This window comes from Rattus rattus, chromosome 1 (genome assembly GCF_011064425.1).
Source record: "Rattus rattus isolate New Zealand chromosome 1, Rrattus_CSIRO_v1, whole genome shotgun sequence".
NCBI lineage: Eukaryota > Metazoa > Chordata > Mammalia > Rodentia > Muridae > Rattus > Rattus rattus.
In genome coordinates, this window is record NC_046154.1 from 50,227,694 (window position 1) to 50,252,695 (window position 25,002).

At 44.0% G+C, this 25,002-nt stretch overlaps 1 protein-coding gene across 6 annotated transcripts in view; it reads right to left on the reverse strand.

Annotated features, from left to right (window-relative positions):
• Dab1 (DAB adaptor protein 1) overlaps positions 1 to 13,969 on the reverse strand; it is a 377,234-nt gene extending 363,265 nt beyond the window's left edge. For 2 of the 6 annotated variants that reach the window (XM_032901248.1, XM_032901259.1), the window contains exon 1: positions 13,793 to 13,967. The gene's annotated coding sequence lies outside the window, so the exon portion shown is untranslated. Of the gene's footprint in view, positions 1 to 13,792 lie in introns of all 6 variants that reach the window. The other 4 variants (XM_032901296.1, XM_032901266.1, XM_032901277.1 and 1 more) reach the window with 4 other exon arrangements.
• Positions 13,970 to 25,002: the final 11,033 nt, after the last annotated feature.

Consider the following 25,002-nt stretch of genomic DNA (forward strand, 5'->3'; position numbering starts at 1 on the left):
GAGGAAAAGAGGGATAAGGAACTAATGAAAAGGCAGTGCCCCCTTTGGCTGCTTTCCTGCAAATCTGCAATACCAAGAAGCATTTTTGCAGGAGACACAGTCACGTGCCACATAAGGCCATTCTGATCCACCTACACCATGAAGTCTTTGCAAACACCTATATTCTGTGATCTCGGCCTGTTCTGTAGAGCACTGCCAACTGCCCTTCCCTGGCATAGGAACAAGTCTTTTGCCTGCTTCTCCTGGATCCATTTCTGGTGCTTTTGCTGCTTAGTTGGGTGTTGCAGGAATCTGAGCCCAACTACATCTCCACTGTGGATTGATTTTAGGGGAAAGGTTGGCAGGGGATGGGAGGAGGACAGAGAATCTAGCATTCCGATTTTCTCTTTCAGAGAAGCGCCTCCAGAGTGGCTGAGTCCTCCGCGGTCCAGCCCAGCTGTGCGCTCCACACACTCTCCTCTCACAGCCTGCTTTGCCTCTGCCTGCCTTCCAGTCAGTGCTGCTGCTCTTCCGGCTTCACAGCCTCCTGACAGCCCCTCCAGCTCCAGACAGGCCATGTGAGCCCTGGTACCTGCAGGTCCGGGATGGCTGTTTCCCACTCTTGCTCATCTTTCCCCCTGTGTCTGTTTAACACTCTTCGCTCTTCTAAAGCCTTTTGTTTCCTGTACTAGCTCCTTCCTGTTATGCTACCTGGTGTGGACATCCTAACTAGACCTGTCACCAATAGTGAGTCATTACAATCATGGAATCATGCTCCGGGGCCATGGCTGTGGGGGTGAGGGAGATCTCTGCTGTTTGGAGTTTGTTCACGGAGAGCACAGAGAGATGCTCTCTCCCCTGACACAGAGTGCCTGGGAGAGTTTCAGACCTTGATTTCAAGTGACTATAGGTCATCGGCTAAGCCAGGAATCATGCATGTAAAGTATTTACCTGACGGTGAGATTTGAAAGAGGCTACATGTCTCCTCTTCACTGTCCCCAGTGCTTCCCACCCCACCCCAGTGATTGACAGACATATATGGAGCAAATCACACTTGATCGGCTATGCAAAACCCTTAGTGGGAAGAAGCCTTCACCTGGTACTAGTGACTTCATGACACCCCTTTGGGTCAAGAAAACGTGGGAGAACCGGGGCCGTGAGAGGGCTCAGAGTGTTAGTGTTAGCTCTGAAGCCTGATGCCCTGGCTCCAATGCAGGGATCCCAAGCCAAGAGGCTAATATAAGGGGCACACCTGTAATTCTAGTGCTTCTATGAGGCAGAGAAGAAGCACATGAAAGCTTTGGGCCAGCTCTCCTAGGGTGTGCAGTACTGAGGTGTACTATATTAGGGCATGCAGTGCAGCAGAACGCAAGGATCTCAACAAGGTAGAGGGACAGAACTGACTCCTGCAAGTTGCCCTCTGAGCTCCATGTACACTAGTAATATTTTAGTTAAATGAGTAGGAGGAAAGGAATGAAAAGAAAGGGGAAGACAAAGAAAAGGAAGGAGAAGGACAGAACACCATTTGGAAATGAGGTGGTGAACCTTGTTCCCAACGGACCCAAGGAAAGTCTCGATTTTGTTTTCACAGACTTAAATTAGTCAACTGTGGGGACATTTTTTCCCCTCTATTCTAAAACCAATGGTCTGCAATCAAACACAGAAAGAATCAGTGGTGGATTTCATCCAACAGCCAAGCAAGGGGAGCATAAAAGACATTGTCCTTTAAGGATCCTTGATCTTTAGAGCAACCTAGGCAGGGGAAGTCATTTTGAAGTAGGGTGCTAAGAGTTCCACATTGAAGAGGCCTGGGGAAGAGAAGCGCACCTTGAAAGTAGCAGGGTAAATGGGAGCCAGGGTAAGATCAGGACTAAGTTGTAAGACCTTTGATTTTCAAGAGAGACCAATGAGGGCGCAGTCTCCTGTACTGTGCTCACACCCTCCTTTCCTCCAGCCATGCTGATTTGTGGCTTCTCAAACAAGTCAAGATCTCATTCTCCACAGAGACACCCAGGTCAGTCAGTATCCATGGGGAGCTCTCTGGCCTTGTGTGGCCCTACACACAACAAACAGATAATATACAGAGCTTCTATCAGTTTAACCAAGCGGTCAGCTTTCTTTTCTTTCCTTTAAGCTTGTTTTATATGTGACAGACCCCTCCATATCAGTACCTACTGTTTTCATTCCAGAGACATCAACCAACAGCTGGGGGGTGGGGAGGGGAGGAGGCAAAGAGAAAGAAATGGGTTGAAATTTTATGAATACAGATGTCTTAAAGATGTAGTTTTTTTTAAAAGAATGAATGCCTGATCTAAAGTAAAAATTATTAGAAAGGGGTAAACAGTGAGAAAAGTGGCATAGCCATTAGGCCCTTCCTCACAGATGAGATGCAACAATTTCCTCATATAATCCTAGCTCCCAACAGCATTACCCTCTATTGCGATCATCATACTATTTGAAGATCTTAAATCAAAAGGCAGAGAGGGCAAAAGCCGTGGTCTGGGTGCAAGGAGACTCCAGTTCACACTGGTGATGAAACATCTGTTTCCAACTCTCGAGACCTGAAGTTCTTGGTTTAAAAGTGGGACTGATTGAATTCAGTCATGTGAGAAGCTAGAACTGGGGATGTCTGTTAGATCTTATCCTCCAAGGAAGCAGGAAGTCACCACCACCTGCCTGAAATGCAGCACAATAACCGAACCAGAGCCTGGTTCTGCAGCCCCAGCTCTGGGCATTCATGCCAGCCTGGGCATCTGCATGGATTAAATATAAAGTGTTCCCCAAGTGCTCCCTATTGAAGAACTGATCGCCAGTGCAGCAATGCGCTAGAGCACTGACTGAGAGATGAGTAGATCATGAGGGTGTTGCCCGAGGAAATGAGTACTGGAGAATTCGTACTTGAGCAGGCTGTTTGGAAGTGTTAGCTGAAGGCAGGGAGTCAGGCTGGCAGTGGAAAGATTACCCTCCATCGTCAACTTGCTTACGTGGAGAGTCACTTAGGAAATGAGGCTCTGGGTGTGTCACAAAGGCACTTCTAGAGAGGTTTAACCGAGGAAGGAAGCTAGCTCACGCAGAAAGAAGGCAGCACCCTGTCTTGGGCTGGGGTCTAGACTGAATAAAACGGGGGTAGGCAGAGGCAATGGACCACCAGAATTTACCTCTCCCAGCTTCCTAGCCACAGAAACAATGTGATGAGAGGTCTCACATTCCAATAGCATGGCTTCCCCACCATCATTGAATGCACCCTCAAGGTGTGATCCACACAAACTCTTCCCTCCTTGCAAATGCTTTTTGTTGGGTGTTCCACCGCAGCAGCCTGTGAAGTAATACAAGAAATTTGCCTTGGACGGCTCTACGTCGTGTTCAGCCCTGTCTCCAGTCCTCGCTCCTGTTTACTGATTTCTGGCTTCTAGAAGGTAAGCCGTTTTATTTTTCTCTGTGTGCTTCCTGCAGTGCTGCGACCATGACCCCGAAGCTCTGAAACTATAACCCTATAAAAGACCTTTTTCTCCTTTACATTGATTTCATTCAAATGTTTTGCCACAGTGACAGATTAATGACAAATCCAACATCTAACCAGAAGGAAATGGCATCTTCCCTCTTCACCATCTATGAGAAGCCATGGGCGTTTCTCCAAACCTCCTTCCTTAAGCAAAATGACCAGTCGCAATGGCAGTTCGCCATCCCTTTAGCCTGGCACCACTCAGAACTGCCATCAGACCACAGGAATCCCCAGGGCTGCAGGGCTGCAAAGAAGGGCAGTGAGCCACAGCCCTAATCTTAAGGCTGGTGTGGGGGTCAAAAGCAAACATCTAAACCACCGGGTAAAACCCGCACTAACGGTGATGGCTACCCTCTCCGATTCAGATAAAGTATTGTGTGATTAAAAAGCTAATACATATCTACAAAATGCAATTTTTAAAGACAGTATTTACAATAGCAATGAAAAAATGGAAATCATAGAAGAACTCTAGTAAGAAAGTGCATCCCTTCTGGATAAATCTATCAGCCATTCTGAAAGACATCAAATATCTAAATAAAGGAGCTACCTTTTTTTAATAGATCAAAAGATTCGGTATCACAATGTTGTCACGCTCGGTCCATAAATTTAATGTTAATGTAAATCAAATCTCAACAGTATTCTTCTGAAATATGAAACATTATTATAAAATATACGTGGGAGGGAAAAGCTGAGACCCTTCTGAAGAGGAGGACATGAGGAATCTGGCTTGCCTCATGTGAAGGCTTACCATAAAGCTACAATAGTAAAAGTTGGTTTGAAAAAAATGGCAAAGGGCGTCTAGAAGCTGTTTCTAAATGTCAAAAGTGAATTTTCAAATTAAACAAAAAATAGATTAAATTCCTGCCTCCTACCATACACTCAGAATTACACAGGTTAAGTAAAATAATAAAGCTTTTAGAAGACAATGAAGGAGAATATCTTTGTGGCATCAGTGTTTGAAAAAGTCTTTCTCAAACAAGACATAAAAAGTGCCAATGGTGAAAGATTGATAAATTCAGCTACATTAAAATTAAGAAGTTAGAAAGCCTGAGATTGGCAATAACCCAACTTCTCTGTGATCTATAAATCTATTTAGCCTCCCAGAGGAGTAAAGGACAGTAACCTTTCTGCATTCACTGGGACTGCACTCCAACAGTGCACACTGGAACCTGCATTCAGCATATGGTTTGCCCATCTTGAACGTTTTCCACAATTGGATTGCGTGCATGAATTTCCTGCTTAAACTTGAGGACATTTGAATGGTGATGGTTTGTGTTTAGATTTCTGTGAACAGGCATACGAAGCTGCTGAGAATAAGGTGACCCACAGTTCAAGACAAGCACCACTATGTGTCATTATAACAGTGCACAGCAGTAAAGAAGTGGTAATTAGGTTGACAGAGGTTAGAAAGCATAATCTGCTCCCCTTCCCACAACAACCCAACTAGACGATTCTGTAACAAATCGTCAGCAATCCTAAACTTCTATTGTACTTCTTTACTTTGTGATATGGGGTTTCGGAGAGAAAGACAAAAGTCATGTGTTGGAAGCTATTTCTCCACGTTATTGGCATCTTATAGGATCAAGAATAAGAGCTGTGCATCCCATCAGCTCTAGTAAAAAGCAAATAGAGTGGGTCCACCCACCAATCGACCAGGGGGATAACTGTGCAGCATCCTCTCTCCCTAGACCCTGTGCATTCTCTCTTACAGCACCCTCATTCATATCACAGAGTCCGTTCTTGATTTGCAATCTGCTGGAATCCAGCTATCAACCTTCTATCAAAATATTCTTTACCACCAAGAGCAAAGACAGGCATCCCTAAGGGTAGACTGGTTCCACAATTAATTTCCAGGCCCAAGGAAGAAACTAATCTGTTACCTCGAAGACAGCCATGACTTAAAAGTACCAAAAGCGAGCCCAGAGAACCTATAAAGGGGCTTCATTCTTCCACCGTGCCTTCTGCACCAGTATTTTGCTTTTTTTTTTGTGCTACATGCTAATAGGTAAACAGTAACATGAATATAGGCTAGGATAACCAGAAAATGTATTATGCTATAAATCATAAGATCTTATGCAAGAGAATGTCCCTTCTACATGTCAAGACAGATACCCCTGTTGTCATGGCAGTAGCTAACCGCAATCCTCTGCTACTGAAAGTTATTTCTTGAAGACTTCAAGGATAGACCCCTCATAAACCTTCCATGTACTTAGTGTCAGGATGATGAGTAATTAATTAGCATGGTGATTTACAACTTTTCAACTGAAAGGCTCAGTAATTTTCTCTGAATGGAAGTAGATGGCCCCTATTCTTGGACAGCTCCTATTCTTGATCCCACAAGATGTCAGTAATATTTTTTAACAGTTGACTGACTTATCTTTCACTCCCAACCTCATATCACAAAGTAAAGATGTATGGCAAAGTTTAGTATTGCTGACCATGTGTTGGGTTGGGAGCGGGCAGATTACGCTTTTTATTACTGTCGACTTAGTGAGCCGCATGAAACTTCACACATCCGCTCAATTCAGCAGAAACTTACTGTGCACCAACCATGTTCTAAATGCTGGAGTTAAAAGCAGAAACAGTGCTCGATGCTAAACAATTAACAAATGTAAAGTATTCCCGGAGAGTTATTGGACAAGTCACTTTTCTCTTCAAGACCTAAGAACTATCTAAACACTGAATAGGACCTCACTGGAATAATTTAGGTTTGTTTTTCTGGAGAGTATGTTAAAAGATCATTTGGAATAGTGCCAAGCCAATAGGCTGGTCATGGCATCTAACAGGAGGGAGGGAGGGAGTGCTAAGATCAGAGAGAGTGATGAGGGGGCTTCCCTTGTGTTTGTATGGCTTTGTTTTATTGGTAACCACTCAAGGTTTAAGAAAATAAACTGTTATATACACTTCTCATAGTTCTCAGGCTCCCCTACAGTGTGGGTTGAATGAGAAATGTCTCCCACAGGCTTAAAACTATGAACACTCAGTTGTCAGTAGGTAGCACTATTGGGAAGGTTGTGACATTTAGCCTTCTGGAGGGAGGAGGTAACAGAGGACTCTGTAACCTGGCCTCTGTTCTTGTTAACTCTCTTTCTGCCTCACTGAGTGCAGATGTGACCAGTGAGTCTCCTATTCCTGGTTCATGCTTTTCCTGTCAGTGGCTGTGCCTTCTGCATCACCATTGACTGTATTGTTCTCCTTGGAACTGTAAGCCAACATTAATCCTTCCTCCCTTAAGTTGCTTTTGTCTAGGTATTTTGGCACAGAGATTAGAAAATAACACACACACCTATATTTCAAACCACACCTGTTACTTCCAAGTTGAAAATCTTGTTAAAATATTAATATTTTAAGATTTTTAAATCTTTCTCCCTGTCTACCTCATAAATGTCTGGAAGGTACCTCTTGACACCAAAGGATTGCATGTTAGAGTCTGGATGAAATCATCCTCAGAGGCCCCCATGTGAGAGGCGGACAGGCAGCTTGTGATGATGGTGGGAGGAGGAAGAACCAGGAGATGGAATCTCACAGAAAGAGGTTAGTTCTCTGGGGACATGCTGTTGGGAGTCCCTCCATTTTCCTCTTTCTCTCAGCTTCCCATCCACCATGATGTGAACAGCTGTTCCATCCCCCAGTCTCCACCACTGTGCCCTACCCAACAGCTTGCAGAGTAAAGGACTGAAATGTGATAGCATGATCCAAAGTAAGCCTCCCTTCTTTTTAAGTAGATTGTATCTCAGGTGACTCGCTGCAGCCTTAGAGCTGCCCAACAAGTGAAAAACAAGCTAAAGAAATTCTCAGTGAGTTATGTGATTTTCTTCACTGCTAAAACCTCTGAGTCTCTCATGGATTAGGGAATGACATCACTTTCTGAGTGGGGACTCTGCCTTCCTAACCAAGCACAGACTTGTTTGCACTCTGGGCACTCTTCCTTGATGTATTCAACATGATCTTGGTGATCATTAATGGTCCCTGGAACCCAGCTAGGAGAACGTTCCATGAAAAACATTTTCAACAACATAGTCCACTTTATAACTGCAACCACCTGTGTATTTCATTTTACCATGCAGCTCATTCAGTCTGGACTCCACTGAAGCCCAGAGAAGCTCCTAGTCAGACTGCAAGGCCCAGCTGAAACACCAGCTTCCCCATGCTCGGAACTCTCCAGAAGACTGGTAGCCCCTCAAAGCTTCAAGGGCTAAACTGATATCGTCTGTACCACATCTCATACTGTATGTATTGGTCATGCATGCATGAGGCTGAGCTCTCTGACGGCAGGCTGCATGCATCTCCACATCCTGGTACTGTTCTCAGTATCAGGCACAGAGCCAACCCTAGCTGGTGTTTGGTTAACATGAGTCAAGGGAGAAGACCGGAATTTTCTCCCTTCATTGCCCAGAAGCCCAGTATACTCATTCATGTATTGTTGCTATTGCTAATACTACTATTATAGACTGGGTAAGTTTCAATATGAAGAGGTTTGTTTTGGTTCATGGTTCTGAAAGGGCAAAGTCTTAAGACAGCATCTGGACACTGCCAAAGTGGCTTTTCTCACGGCACAGGTGCGAGTATTTGCCTCTTCTGGTGTCTCTTCCTCTTTAAAGACACCAGGATTGAGTCTAAAAGGCCTTTACCAGAATGACTTAGATTCTAATTACTTCCCACAGACACTACCTACATTTGTATTTAAGTTCCCAACCTCTGAACATCTCACCGTGGCAGCCACGTTTCAATACATGGAGCCTTGGGGAAACACTTAAACCACAGTACCCCCGTGCAGATCAGTAACGTGTCAGTCTTTGTTTTCAGCGGTAACACTAACGAGATTAAAAACAAGGAGACATAGAGACTTCCTGAGACAAAGACAAGTAGTGAAACCAGGGGAGGCCAGAAGACAGGGGAGGAGAAAGGACTGAATTGATGGATGGTAAACCAAGAGAGTAGCATCCAGGTAGGAGAGCAGGAGACTGACCACAGAGGGAATGAGAAACAACAGGGATGAATCCCCGAACAGATGAAAGGAGTGCACTGAGTCCCCTGCAGGTGGTCAGCACTGCTAGACTTGGGTTAACTGTACTCCAACCATAGCTGTCTATAAGGGACCCAGCCCTTGTCTTTACCCCTAACCTAAGCAACCCACTATTCTACACACACACACACACACACACACACACACACACACACACACACACACTTTTTGTCATTTTAGCTGTGAGCTCTTCTATTCAGCAGAATTTTATTTCTGTTTTCCTTGCTTTATGAGAATCCCCCCACTGGCACTGTAGATTGGTTATATATGTCAGGTTCAAATAAAATAAAATAATAATAATAATAAAAGCAAGCTGGCAATTTTCTTTCCAATAGAATATGCTGCATATTTCATGAAATAGAAGCCAAAGGAGTTTTATGATTCCTGAACCAAAACCTCCCCATATCCGAGGACCAAATGGGAGGACAATACAAAGAGAATGTCGTGGAAAAAGAAACTGAGCATTTGCTTTCCAACCCCAGGGAATGCCCAGGTGATTAACTGGCGTAATGGGTTTCTCTGTTTTGCTTTGTGTTTACACGAGTTCGCATCCTGACATGCATCTAGTAGATGGAACACAGTGCTAGCGTTCATGGATATGAATGTGTACTCCCCGCTCACACTCCTTTCTCAGTACAGAATGTCTGGCTGGTTCCTGCTCTTAGCCTGACAGCAACTTACCAGCCAAGTGTTATTTATATTTTCAAGCCACTTCTCTATCCTGGTACAGAAGGCAATCTGGCCTAGTAGAAGGAGCACTGTCTGAAGAGTCTAAGGACTCTGAGATACAACAGTGCCTCTCCCCTGCAAAATCATGAATCTTTTTGAACCTCACTCTCCTCTATTTTGCCCTAATCTGTGAACTGGGCAAACTGACTTATCCACCTTGAGAATTCAATCAATCAAAGCCATGTTATTCTGCTCAGAGTAAGTACAGAAGAGAACGAGGGTGTAACTGTTTCAGCGTGATGTGCACTTCCATGATTGCTTTTCAAACAGTGGAAATGCTTAAAGCCACATTTCCAGAAACACACACACACACACACACACACACACCCAAACTGTTGGCTGGATCAACACACCTTGGGTTAGCAAACCTGGCATAAAAAGAGAGAGAATCTGCTTATTATTAAGAGCAAAGCTTTTTTTTTTTCTCATTTGAAGGACAATCTTAACAGTTCATTGACAGTAAATATTTCAGGTCACGCACTGTCTTAAACACTTTCTTCTGACCCTTGCCAATAGTTATAAAATAGGTACTGTCTTAGCAGAGACAAAACTGTGGCACAGAGAAGTGCTGGTAGAGCTAGGGCAGCTGACGTCTGTAACCGGGTGATGCAGCCCCTGGTGGAGAATCTGTACCACCTGTGATACCAGTTCTTCATATGAGCATTTGTTTACCACAGCACTCATGGACAGTAGCAATGACACCCCACTAATTAACTGCCTAATCAATTACTTGCTGATTAATTACCTAATTAACAAATATTGCCACAGAGTAGATCTCGACGACCCAATACCAACCAGAACCTTCTAGAAGCTCCAACAAAGTCACATGAGTTTAAAGTGCAACCATCAGTCCAATGACCTGCTGGGAACAGAGCCACGCCCACCTGCGTTGATTGCATGGGATGGGAAAATCTGGAGCCTGCTTCCCACAGGAGGTCTTACCACTTCTTCATGCCTGGATTAGAGTTCACAGAGGCCCTGAAAGCAGCTCGTTTCTCTTCCCCATCCAGAGCACTTGTGGTTGAGGTGGACCCTGGGACCAGAGTGGGTAGGGGTGTTTAAATTTCCTTATCTCCTGGATGATCTCAGCTCAATGACCAGAATTCCCTGTACCCAGCTCTCCAACTAACAAACAAAAATAAGGTTGCCAGGATTCTGGAAGATGATGTAAGCAATGTGTGCCAAGTGCCGAGAAGGGGTCCTTGCTCCTTACCTAGGACTCAGGAACGTGACTCTTGTTTTTGTTACTATGAGGAATGGCTTAGCAAACATCACAAAGAAAATGCCTGGATCCAATTCTGGCCTTTCAATTACAAAAGGCGCCCCCACTCCTTACTCAGTTCTCATGTTATTACCAAAATCTACCTTTCTATGTGCCAAAACACTCATGAAGGGATTTTCCTTTAAAACTGATCCAAGGCCCACAAGTAGATCCTTGTTTTGCAGATGATGACATCCATGTGACATGAGAAGTCACATGATTTATTCTTAATTGCTTCAGATGTGTAGATCTTTTGTCACTGGTGACTAGTGAGCTCTGTAGGATTTAGTGAGTCCTAAATAACATTTAAAGTTTCTGACAACACCCTTTAATGCGTACTATCTGTTACAGTGCCATCTAAACGGCATCAACTCTGCTCCCCTGCTCTCTCTTTGACTTGAGTGAATTATCAAAATGAAGTGCTGCCTCAAATAGATTCTTCATGTGCCTGCAGCGTGCCTCCAAGCCTCCAGGATCCATCAAATGCAATTTTTAGATGGGTACATGGTCGTGAACCAAGCAAAAGGCCCACCTGCTTAAGAAAAATGACTTCGGAGGGCAAAAGGGACTGAAGCACCAACTTCCTTTGTGGCTCTGCCGAGGGACCAGTGAGTCTCATCCCTGCAGCCTCACACAATGGTGTTCCCTGAGAAGGGGACATACTGTGAAACAGCCTGTGAGCTGAGCTTCATCAACAACAAGCAATTTCTATTCAGCTTTCATTGTTGAGTACAGCAAACATGATTAAATGTTTCAGATAAGCCTATTTAGACCATCAGCAAACCACCACCAAAGAAGAATCATAACAATTAATAAACATATAGAATTTTCCTACTAAAAATCAGATTTCCAATTTGCTTTTAGGAGATTCAATGGCCCAGTTCATGAGTAGAACAACATACCCCACTTGAGGGCCACCCAGTTCCCGGGAATACAGTAACAACACGTTTTCACTTCCCTACTTTGGCCTCTTCTCTCCAGCTGCGGATCCTGCGGTTTGCCAAATAGTTACAAAGTCACATCGCTTTCACATCGCTGCATTTTGAACTTCCTAAACCTCTATGAGAGCCCGTGTGTATGGAAAAGAACAATAGCACTTCAAAAGCCATTTCTGAGAGTTCTTCAATACTCCATTTGAATGCTAGGGTTTCAATCAAGGACAGCAGCAGACAATTTGATTGCTTAGAAGTTGACTTTTATACAGCTTTGATTAGGTCGCCCAGCTCAATGGGAAATCAAGAAAATCTTTGATCCCTTTCAGTCTCTAGAAGAGCCATGAAGCCTTGTCAGGATAGGGAGGGAAGGAGATGGGAAGGGGGCGTTCGTCTAACCTCACCGGATAGCACTTCTCTCTTTTTCCCTGTGCAACTCAGTATCCCATCCAGAATTGCTCATCGTGGAGATGATAAAAAACAATGGGTGCTAATTCAGGGGGTGGGAATGGTTTATAATTTTATGGATTTCCCGAAGACCCATAATTGGCACATGAATGTACACGCGTGAACTGGATAATTAGGAGGTTCTGAACGTAAGCCACCTTTAATTTATATGATTACTTTGCAAACATGTTAAGTGCTGGGAAGTGTCAGTGGAACCCCCACAAAGCCTTTATTCAAAACCATCAACACTGTGAAAGTGTGTCTAATGGGCCAGCTCCACGCGAGGAGATCGGGGAAGAAGGGAGAAGCAGTGGCAAGGATGCTCTCACCTCCGGGGTTTGGCAGAGGGAGGCATTGTGGCACCCTACAGGAGGCCTCTGGGCAGAGAAAGGCGCTCCGGCCTCCCCCCGCAATCTCTCCTCCATTCCGGGCTCTCTCTCTCTCTCTCTCTCTCTCTCGCTCTCTCTCTCTCTCTCTCTCTCTCTCTTTCTTTCTCTCTCTTTCTTTCTTTCTTTTTCTTTCTCCACCTCCATCCACCCCCCCCACACACACACACCACCACCACCACGCTGCCTCGCATCCTGCCTTAGAAACACGTATCAGAGCTAGCACTCGCCCGCGCCGCGGCGCTCTCCAAGTCTCCAGCGTCCGACAGTCGCCTAGAGTCCTGGGCTCCCCACCCCCATCCCATTCCTTCACTCTCCTAGCCCAGGCGGAAATACCCCGCAGACCCCCAACAATGAGGATTTGTGTGATGCAGATGGGGGTTGGGGCGGGTTTCCAACGAGTGAAACGCAGCGTGCAGGGTCGGCTACTAGACCGTGCGGCAGCCTAGACGCACCAGTTTGCCAAGCAGCTTTCTCTGCCCACCGCACCCGGTCCACTAGCACCACCCTCAAAAGAAATAGTGAAAGAAAGAAAGAAAAAGCGCCGTTAAAAGTGCAGTAAAGACTCACCCTCCCACCAGGGGTCACAAGCATACTACACGGGATGGATGCAGAAGCAGTGACCAGCAGGGTGTGGAAATACACTTTGTAGACTCACCAAGTACCTTCCTGGAGCCTTAACACAAAACTACCCTTAAATCAGGACTCCCTGACTCCAGGTTCCTTTGATGGCTTGGACTGAATCGTAGAGCTCCTTTTCGAAACTAGCCACGAAGAATCAAAGTTTCCCCAGCATGAAAATCCTTGTCTTGCGATCGAGAGAGCGGGGTATGGAGTTGTGGGAGAAGAGGGCCGGATGCGAGGGGAGTGGCTGGTGACCAAGGGCCTGAGGACTGAATAGTGGAGAGAGCGCGACAGGGAACACCAAGCCGCAGGACCCTTAGAAAGGTTTTGGTCCAGCGCCGGCGTCCCCGGAAAGGGTTGGTTTCATTGGGAAGAGTCCGGTTGTTGGAGAGGTCGAGGCAGAGCCAAAGCGTTGCCGGGATGTAGGGAAGTGAGAACTCGGGTTGCGCGGAGTGGGTAAGAGGTCCGACCCGCGAGTACCACTAGCAAGGCAGGGAGGAGGCTTAGGGAGAACTCGGCAAGTCCTAGAGTGGGAGAAGACAGACTCGGGTGGCTAGAGTCGGAGGAGGAAGCAGGGGGTCTGGCGACAGGGTCTCGGGTAGGCAAGCCTAAAGAGAGGATCGCGAGTGTTCAGAAGTAGGGCGAAGGAAGTGGGGACCAGCCGGAAAGGAGACGCAGGGTAGCCTCCCAAGCAAGTGGTGGGAGATGATAATAAACTGCGGCACTCGCTAATGCACCGCACCTCGCGCCAAACTCCCGAGAGACGCGCCCCGAATGCCATCCTCAGTACCCGGGCTCGCGGGCCCCAGTCGAGCTACCCGGGCTCGCGGAAGCCGGGTGTCTCCGCGAGCCACCTGCGCCCGCTCAACTCGGGGTCTCCCGCGTACCCCGCACCGCGCCTCTCACCTCGGCTCCCCCGGAGCATCCTCCTCCGCTGCCGCAGCCGCCCGGGACAAGGCTCTCCATGCCCTGCGGGCGGCCGCACTCAGACGCGCTCTCCAGCCCCGGGAAGCCCGGGTGAGCGCCTAGCTGGGTCCATCCTCCCCGGGAAGCGACGGGCGCGCGTCAGAGCAGGGGGAGGAGACCGGCCCCCGTGCGGTGCTCAGACCCGCCTCCTCCCGCGGCCCCCGCCCCGCGTTAGCCCCGCCACTCACCTGCCACTGAGCGTCCCAAGCCCTTCCTCGCCGGCTCCCTCTCCCGCCGGGGCGCTCTGTTCGCCGCCAGAACGCGTTCCGAGCGACAGCTCAGCGGAGTCGCCGCGGCGCCGACGAAGGGGAAGAGCCAACGAGCGGGCGAGCGGGGGCGCCGCGGCTCGCGGTCGCGCTTCTCCAGTCCTCTCGCTCGCCCCCCATCCCGGGAGTAGAGACCGATCGGAGCCGAGAACCTGGGGTCCCCGCCCTGCCGTTCGTCGCAGGGGGTAGGGGGATTGCGCTGCGAGCCGGCCACGTTCCTAGGCAGCCGCTGCAGCCTCCTCCCGGACTCCGCGTTTCTCCAGTGCCTGCTTTTAGCCAAGCCTCTACGCACACAAGTAGACAGGGCACAGAGCCAAGCGGAGGCCGCGCGAGCTTCTTGCCCCGAGCCCCTTGGCAGAAGGGGGCGCTCTCTCCCAGCCGCCCAGGCCCGCTTCAGCCCGCCTTTTATTGACCTTTCCCAGGCAAAGTTGGCCTTCACCTGTCACTTTTTCAGCACCTCTCTGTAGCCTCCTCTGCCCCCCCACCCCGAGCACGCAGGCCCCAGTTAACTTGTTTTCCCTACTCCATTCTTAGAATGCAGGGCAGTAGACCCTCTTGTAAATTAGAGAAGGGGTCCTACCTTGCAAAGATCTCAGAAACACCGAGTGGCAAAAAATAATTGGATTAGTCGGAAATTCTTCCACCTTGAGATTGGATTCGGCTTTGTCAACGCCAGTGTGGCACGCACGTCTCCAGAGGCTTGAATGCTTGGTGGGAAGGGGGAGTGTGAAAATCACCTGCTGCCTGTCTCTGGGAGCTAAGAGAAGTTTAAAGTCTGCTCTTCTTTTGAGGGGCCACACGCCTGCCTCCCAGCTGGGCAGTAATAAAGCTAATGCAGCAGCTTGTTTTGGGGTGGCCGGAGTTTTTTTTTCTGGTAGCTTCTGTTATTCACCCATGAAAATTTAATGATGCATTTAGGGTTATTACCTCTAGAGTCAATGGGCTAAAAATATTTAGCCTAATGCACTGCTTGTGGAGTCAGTGGGTCTGTGGCTGGTTTGTACAAAATCATCTGGAGACCCTCCCTCCCTCCACAAAATTCACGATCCATTACACTTATCCCATAATAACAGCTCTGTATAAATGGAGGCCCTGCAAAACTTGGCTGTCAGGCACCTCTGAAAGATAGCAATTTACATAGAGACAAGAAAAAAAAAATCCCGAGGTCATTGGCAGGATAGGATCTACCAAAAAGAGGATGATCGAAAGAAATTCTCCACAACTTGGCAGAGAGGTTCCATTCTTGATGGTTTCTGTCTACCTCTGGGGAGGCTGTCAGTCTTACGGTGGGACCAGGGAATCCCCACTGGATTTCTCTCCAACTTTTACAAAAGTTCTCAAAAGTGGGCAGAGTTGGGCACCAGGTCCTACACCTTGTGCAGAAGTTGAAATTGGCTGGGGAACAACTCAGCTGTGTTCAAGAAAACATTTCACTTCCGTTGTTTACAAAGAGAAGTCTCTGGGGTCTGAACTCAATACCGAGAAAAGAAAGAAATGTGAGACCTCCTGGAGGAAATAGGGGAGCGTATAGTTGAGTGCTGGTCATTTCTATGGGCTCGTGAATGCCACACTTTGGGCAAGTTGCATAAGTCTGACTTGTTACAGACTCTACCAAAACAAAATTTAAAATTCCCTGATTTAAGGACAGCTTTGAAACTTCCATATACCTGCCTTTTAAGAGTACAGGTCTGAGGTCCAACTTATAGCTGCCTCCTGCCTCCTGTCTTCACCAGACATTGGGGCTAGAGTCATCAGAGGGAACTGGGAAACTGAGTTTGCCAAGCCATACAATGTACAAGAATGTAAAACTCTATCTCTAGTCAGTGTTGGACAAAGTCCACAATGGAAACTGGGCAAATTCCCATGAAATCCAATGGGGGCAACAAGCCACAGCTGTTCCTATCTCGAGCCTGGAAGAAAGTGTGATGTATAGGCACAAGCTGCCCACTGTGGGCCTCAGGGCCTTCCTGGTTAAACCGAACAAAATTTAAAAGGATATTTTGTCACTCTGCTAAATGTCAAGAAATAGCTCATCTGAAAGATAAGGTGTGTGGGGCTTTACTGCTGTTCTTTTGAAAATACCAATGTAATTTGTATTAAATATGGCATAAAGAAAAAAATCAATAAATGTGCTTTCCTCGTGTAATCTGAGAAGCAGCAAGATAATAAGAGTAGCCGCGGCTGTGTATATTACGTAATCCATTACAAGCAGTTGAGGTGTTTCTCACACAACCTTTACAATATGGACTTGGAAATCTGTTGGACTTCTTCACCTCTGGCAGGCCATCTCTCTGTGCTTCCCCAGTGGCTGTGGAGAACACTTGACTCATGAGGTTGTCATGAGCCCTAAATGAGATACCAGGCAGAAGCACAACCCAATAGACATTGGTTCTCTTCCCAGAATACATCCCAAATAGTTCGTTTAGATCCACCAAACTTTGGCAGGGTTCATTCTGTCCAAGGCCTATGTTAAGAGCTCTGTCCATTGGACAGAGACAGAGCATAAGTGACACAAAGTGATTGACGCCATCTGTCTTCCTGTGATTGACAGGCACACGGGGTCAGTTAACACATCTGACCCCAGGACTGGAAACAAGACCTGTGGTCACCTGTCATAAACTCAGTGACTGATAGTCACTCCCCCAAAGAAAAGAGCATAGCCCAGTGACTTCCATAAATTGTGTACTCTTTAAATCCTGTTTATTCCTGGGATATTTCAAATACATGTCTGGTTTGACAGTGGGTTATGGGCTCTAAGTTTGGGAGTCTTTTCTTACAGATTAATGTTGAAGAGTTGGCAAGTCGGCAGTGTATACATTTAAGGTGCACAATGTGATGTTTTGACATATGTTCACATTGTGGAATGATCAGTGCTATCAAGATAATTAACATATTTATTACCTCACAGGGTTGATTTTTTTTATATGTGCGATAAGCTCACTTCAGATCTAGCTCCTAGCAAATGTTAAGTGCATAGTGCATTATTATTAATAGTACCTACCTCACCCCGTGGTACACAGACCTCCAGAACTTATAACAAGGGTTAACACCCTTGACAAGAATCTTGTTTGTTTGTTTGATTTTTAACCCTGTAACTCCTAGACACTACCATTCTACTCTGATTTTGTGCCCTTGTCTTGTGTAGATTCCATATATATATGTACATATATGTATATATGCATATATATATATATATATATATATATATATATGCTCCATGTCTTTCTATGCCTGGCTTATTTTGTAGTATAGTGCACTTGAGCCTCTTGTTGTCACAAATGGCAGGATTTACTTCTTTTTAAAGCTTAATAATATACCATCGTAGAAGCACGCAGGACACCTTTTCTTAATCCATGGTCAACACTGATTTACATTCCATTGATTTTATTATGAATATGCTGAAATGAACAAGGATATTCAGACACTTCCTTGAGACAATCAGTTCATTTCTTAGATATATGTACCCGGAAAGGAGCTCTGCTTTTGTTTTTGGAGAATCTCTAGAGTATTTTCCAAAACAGGTGTATTTGTATAATCTAGCTTTTTTTATATTAGTCATTGCAGCAGGTATGCGATTCTACCTCCTTGTGTGCTTGATTTATGTCTGGGAACTTCTTTAATACCTGTTGCTATCCATGTCTCCTTGTGGGGAAAAATGTCTGCTCTGGTCCTTCAGCATCGTGTGGCCAAGCTGGTTGCGCCTTGCAGGCAAGTTCTCTGAGTTCTTTTTATGTCTTGGGCACCAACTGCTTATCAAAAACAACACCTGAAAATTTCTCCTGCTCTTGAAGCTCCCTTTCCATGGCACTGGTGTTTCCTCAGGATCTGGAAAGTCTTTTGGATCTGAAGCAGCCAGCCCACTTTGTTAAAGCCTTTCATTGTCTGACCCTTTGGTGTCCATTTTTTTTTTTTTAGTGTTTGTATTTTTTTCAAAAATCATTGACGAGATCAAATATCAAAAATGTTTAGCCATAGGTTTTGGCCTCAAATTTTTGTGGTTCAGGTCTTATATTTAAGTTCTAATCCCGTTTGAATTCGTTTTACATAAAGTATAAGAAAAGATTGATTTGATATTTCTGCAAGGGAATGGTTTTCCCAGCACTGTTTGCTGTATTATCCTTTCCCCTGTGTATTCTTAGTATGTGTTCCTGTGTTTCTAGGCTACTTCTATTTTGTTCTGCTGGCCTAATCTATCTGTTTTGATGAAAGTACCATATGGTTCTGATCACCCTATCTCTGTAATATACTTTGAAATCAGATATGGTTTGTCCTAATGTTTTTTTATCTGGGCCTTTTGTGATTCCATATGAATTAGGATTTTTTTTTAATTAAAGAAGTGCTACTTTGGGGCAGTAGCACTTGCAAGTGCTGTGATTATACAAATATAAATATACATATAAAGTTCTCAGATGCATATGGTTTAAATCGTGACCAGTAGAAACACCTACCAAGCTTGTCAGAGCCACCGTACACTTGAAAGATCCTACTATAGAATGAGTAAGATTTCAAAGGTTAATACAGGGGTGCATTAAGCTTCCAGCCTTTTATGTAAGTTCTTGTCATGCTCAAAATCTCTATTTGAGAAGAAAAAAAGTCTTACTCCTTTGTTTAAGAAATAAAATAAAAGCAACAGAATCAATCCTCAGTATACCAGGCTGGACTGGTAGATCTCAGCAGAGAGAGCAGAGGAACTCTTTCCCTCCAAACACACACTCAAATGGCACAGAGATTACCGTTGTAATGACACTGAGTACAAGAGGTTAAAAGAGCATCAACATCTACATTGAACCCTGGGGTGTGTGTGTGTGTGTGTGTGTGTGTGTGTGTGTGTGTGTGTGTGTGTGTGTTTGAAACACAATTAAATCAGGTGAATGAAAAGAAAATGCTTTTCCAACCAGAGTTTCAAGTTAGAGAAACAGGAGTTATGGGAAAGAAACCACAACATGAGAGCTCTCTGAGAGACCACCATGATCGGCCTTTGAGAGGCAAACATAAAAACATATAGGGGGTCTATTTGCTATGTTCCAGTTAGCATAGAGATAAAGGATCTGCTTTTTTAAAGGCAACTAATGTTTAACCTCACCTCACCCCCTACTTTTTTTTTTTTTTACATTTCTTCTACTTTTTTTTTTTTTAAACTTTCCTGAAACACAAGTAAAATATCCTATTGCTACTTCTCTTCTGTGGTCAAAAGGGCAATAAAATATATTTCTCTGGGGCTGCATGAAACAGAGAATGTCCTCTTTATCCTATCCCGGCCATGCAATTCCAGGGAAAGGTGGCATGGTGGAGGTACCAAGCTTGACTCTGCTCTCCCCTATCTGTAAACAGCTCCCCCCCACCCTATTCCCCAAGAGAACCTAGGGAACTCAATGTGGGCACAGCAGTTCTCCCACCAGTCTGCTTTGTGTAGCTAAATGCACAATAGAAACAAAGGAGAAAGCCTAAGAAACAACATGGTTGTTAGAAGGCTCTTAGGCGCCAAGACACCCCCATCTTTTTCACTCATAAAGTAGTACTTAAGGTGATGCTAGTGTATGGAGAAAAAGAAACGGCGCAGATGAAAAGAGTGGAAGTGATTTTAGAGTCAGAAGCACGGGAGAATCTCCAGCTCAGCCGCCAACTCTCAAGGATACATTGTTGCTTCTGTGCTTCAGGGGCCTCATGTTTATGTTGTTTGCTATTGGTGGAGGGTTGGGGAATAGAAGTGTGGTATACGGGAGCCCGCACTCTTTCTTCTTATTAAATAAGACTTCCATTTGATTTCATTGCTTTACTTTTCCCCTACCCTATCTTGTGGTTATTGTTATTGTTGTTCTGATGAAGAAGCCCAGGAACAGGCAGGTAATGCAAAGAAACATATCTTTTGGTCAGGTCAAACTGGAGATGTACTGTGTACCGAGGGTAACATGACTGGAGAAGAAGATCTCTTCTTGCTCAAAACTGGAAGGAATTAAGCCCAAGTATAACAGTGGAGAAAAGAGTTCATAGTATAAACCAAAAGAAAAGTAAGGAGGAGTGGGGCTTAGAAAAGAGAGATTTAAGAAGCCAGTCTTAGAGGGTTTGGATTAGCCTTATCTAAAAGCAACTACTATCTCCCCATGACTGTTCTGTCATGTGAGGGAGTATATTTCTCCTTTTACTTAAGGTGATTTGAATTGCATTTTTCACTTTAATAAAAATAATTATTCTAAATTTTATAGTATGTACTTTCTATGCAGCATTTAGATCAATACTTACTACACCTCAGATAAAATGCTATTTCCGGTAACCAAGTATATAATACTTAGGCATAAGCTGAACGTAAGCTGTATAAGGCTTGGTCACCAAAATTTACATACCCTGGATAAAAACCAAAGCAGACCCATGAAGGTAGAGAGATATACCATGTTCATGGTTTAGAATGCTCAGTACTGGCAAAATGCCAATGATTTTCAAATTGAAACCTACATTTCACGCATTTACAGTAAGAATTCCAATTCGTATTTTTCCAGGGAATTAACAGTTCTAAAATGTATGTAAGCATGAAGAGGGACTTAGAAAATCCAGAAACAAGGACAGCTCCAGAGGGTCCATCCTACATTGTTCAGAATGGCAGAATAGAGAACTGAGAAATGGACAAATTCAGTTGTTGATTTGTTTCCCACAGATGCCGAAGTTTAAAGGGCTGACAATGGCCTCAAAGGCATCTTGAGGAAGCAGGAAAGGGCCATGAGGCACTTTGCACTGTAAGTAAGAACAGAAGGTATTGATGGACCAGTTAAGGTCCTGGAGGATACCAGGCATGGAGGCACATTCCTAGTCCTGCCATGGGAGATGTTGAGGCAGGAGGGGGATGAGTTTGGGGTCAGCCAAACTACATACAAACAAAACACTCTAAAGTGATCCTTATTTTCTTCATTATTTTGTAGCATGCACAGTTTCCATTGTAAGGATGCAAAAACCACTGAGTATAACATAATAAATTTGGTTTAATCAAAATTTAAAGTTGCTGATTAATAGATAACATTAAGAAAATTAAATGGTAAGCCAGGAGCCTGAAAAGAAATATTTACAATATGCATGTCTGACAAAGGACTTAAATCTTGAAAACCATAGAATCTTAGTAATTAATAATAAAAAGACAACCTAATTAAAATGGGCAGAAGATCTAAATAGATACTTCACAAAAGAGAACGTACCAATAAATACAAGAATGGAAAGACACATTAGTAATGGGAGAAACATACAACTATACACACTGAGACATTATTTCACTCGCTAAAATGGCTGCAGGCTAGAAGTTGGATGATAATAGGGCTGGAGAAATGGCTCAGCGACAACCAGAATTCAGTCCCTAGCACCTATATCAGGTAGTTCACAACTGCCTGTAACTCCAGCTCTCCAGGATCTAGCATCTTCTTCTGGACTTTATGGGCACAAGCACTCAGGGGCATATACCAATATACGAACACATACACATAATTTAAAAACATAGTAAAAGTGAATCTTTAAAAATTCAGATGACACTAATCTTGGTGATGTTATAGAACTCTTGTATATTACTGGTAAATGTCGAAAATGATTTAGTCTTATCAAGTTACACAGTGTTTGCTCTACGAGTGCTTCTACTAATTACATATTTAATTCTCCTACATGATTACCCAAGAGAACGAAAGCATGCATACATGTACATTGGAACACACGTGGCGGCTCTACTCACAATAGGTAAAACTGTAAACAACCCAAAAGTTCATGTACAATAGAATGATTAAACAAGTCATAAAATCCATGCAGTGGCATACTGCTGAGCAAGGAAAAAAAGTACTTTACAGACATGTGTAGCAGCGTGGATAACTATTAAAAACATATTGAGGGAAAGAGAGAAACCAGGTCCAAGAGAGGACACTCTTATGGTTCCATCTAGGTGAAAACCGAGAACAGGCAAAATAAATCTACAATGAGGAAAAGTAGAATATCAGTCGGCACCTTGGAAAGGAATTGACAAGAAAGAACAGGGCAGTTTCAATGGTAACGGAATATCACACATATTTTAACATTTTGTTTATATAAGCAAATATACCTTTGTGAAAACTGATCTGCACATTTCAGTGTTTGCCTCTGTTACTTCAAACATCATTAAGAAGGGCAAGTACAAGAAAAAAAAAAATGGAATAGCCGACCAGTCCTTACAACTTTTGTGTGTTCCTCTTTATCATGGCCAACCCAGACACTTATGCTCATAATACAAGCACTGAAAAAAAAATACTCTGTTCTCAACGTAGAAAGAATGCTCTGTCATGCATAGCACTTGGGTAGCAATGAATATGTAAAATGTGTCCTTTAAATTACATTAATACACCAATGATCAGTTCAAAACAGAACCACCCTCCAGAAAATAGAAGCATTGCCTAGTGATGAAGTAGATGTCATCAGAAGGCAAAGAATATCCTGGCACGGGACTTAATCAAATGGAGACTAGATAATAGCTTGGCAGGAATTCATAGAGCAATTCAAATTCAATGGTAAAAGGGAATGGAGAAAGGATCTCCATCAATAAGACCTTAAGTTCTCCTTCCAAAACTGATATCTAATATTCTTTGATGGATTCATAAGCTTGGAAGCCATAGTCATGCTTTAGATGGTTGTCTGCTCCTCTGCCCCACTTCCACCCACAAGCAATAATGCACCCCCAGTTTTATACCGGAATATATGAGTTGTTCCATTCAATTTGCATGAAAACCTCACAAGGAAAAAGTCACCACTCTTTCCTAGAAACATACTGATGCAAATCACATTTTATAAAATATTTTTTTAAATAAAAAGAATGTAATTGCTCATTGAATTGTAATATGAATGCAAATTAACTTACTGTAATTATACTGTGCAATTTTCTACTTAAAAAAACTTAGAAAATGGAAGAGACCTGATAAGTAATTTGAACCGTAATTCTTCATTGTGTTCCTTCATTATGCAATGGTTACCATAAGCAATTTGCTGTTTTAATGTAGGAGGTTTTTTTAGTTCATACCTTTACATTGGCAAGACACAAATGAGACCATTGAATATAGACAGATAACTGTCTCCCTTCTCCATAAGTGCATTGCAGAAATAATCAAGATAAAATTAATACAGCACCAGGGAATTTCTGAAGGATGCTTAATACACTCTCACTAAGGAACCTTTGTCCCATCAAGCTTCTCTCTATCCTTACACCCTCAATATATTTTAAACAATCAGGGAGATCCTAAGCAATTGGGCAATAGGTCATCAGCATTCATGGCTTGATGGCAAGAGTTGGGCAGAGAAGTAAAGAGAAGAGGTTCTTGTCTCAGCTCTGCTACTAATTAATCCTGCGACCTTCCCCATGCTACGTCTCTTTCCCCACACCTGTAAATTGAAAGGTTGGGTTGGGTGAATTTCAGCTTCCATTACATCCCTTACTTATGACTCTATAGTCACCCTCCTCTTTACAACATGAGTGACAGGAAATTAATTTCTTACTCAGAATTAATGAGTGTCTGAATGAACTGCAATCTCTTTAGTTTAGTCATTCATTGCTAAAGAATGCCTAATACAAAGATCATCTGTGATGATGCAAATGTAAAAAAATAATAATTACCTATTTTTATGCTAATAATAATTTGCATGTGTGGTTCCCTCCATGCAAATCCTGTTAATTGAAGGCATCAAGAGAGAGAGACAGCTGAGGATATCATTACCCACACAGTACCCTGGGAAAGGAGTCGGTCATATTTGGAATGGCTAACAACCATACTAACCTTGGTAATTCTCTCTTTCAGATGGAATGTCCTCTGCTACATCCCTGGTTTCTGTGAGAGTTGTACACACAATGAGTAGAAAGGCATCAGGTTATCTGTATGTATAAATGTTTCATCGAATCCTCTCAACAACACCATGAAGTAACTTTTATTATCTCTATTTTACCATGGGAGAAAGTAGAACTTGAATAACTTGTACAGGGTCACAGCCTATGGCACAGTGCATACTGTCTATTCAGGGGTCACATAGCATCCTTTCATCTTCTGGACATCATAACAACATGTGTAGTTAATTTTTCCCCCATGATATCTATGATCCTCACAGAGAGAGAAAACTATCTCTTCTCTGTGCAGCTAGCAGTACCATAAGCTTCCATTTCCTCAGGTGTGGAAGGAAATAAAGGTACCATTTTTACAAGGGACACTCATTTGCTTTTTCTTCACCTGGTGTCACCCTGCTTTTGCCCTTTCCATGTCATCCTGCCTAAAAATCTCAGTTCCCATTTGATGAAGTATGTGACGTCCGATGCTGACCATACCGTGGACTCTGGATTAGAGTGTGGCTTTAGGGTTGTGTTAGTTACTACATCGTCCCCTCTTCTTAACCACAGTGGCTGATTCAGAATCCATAGCAAGGTTAACTTTGTCTAGGCAGAATGAGTCTTGGCAAAGAGAGCAAAATGCCTACATTTTATCTTTTCCTTTAATTTTTTCTTTTCCATGCTGAGGATCAAATCCAGGATCTTAGCATGCTAACCAAGAAGTATTCTATTACTGAGCTACATCCCCAACCCTCTTTCCAAATTTTAACAAGAAAGACTATTGCCCAAGAAGCAACATATTAGGCTCTGAAGGGAGGAGATCAAAGCAAAGAGGTGGGAAGAAATTTAATTTCTTTTGTGCTGAGTGACATCCTAGAGGCAACATAACCCTTTCAACATTTAAACCCATGTTACATGGTTCGTTTAGATTGGTTTGGTTTTTACTTTCTACCAAAATTTGGTAAAAAGCAGTTTGAAAGAACCAGTGAGGTTGTGGGTCAAACTATATCAGGTTCAATCATGGCGATTATCTGAACAATGCCATTGACCTTTAAGTGAAGAGGAGGAATTGGTCACCTTCC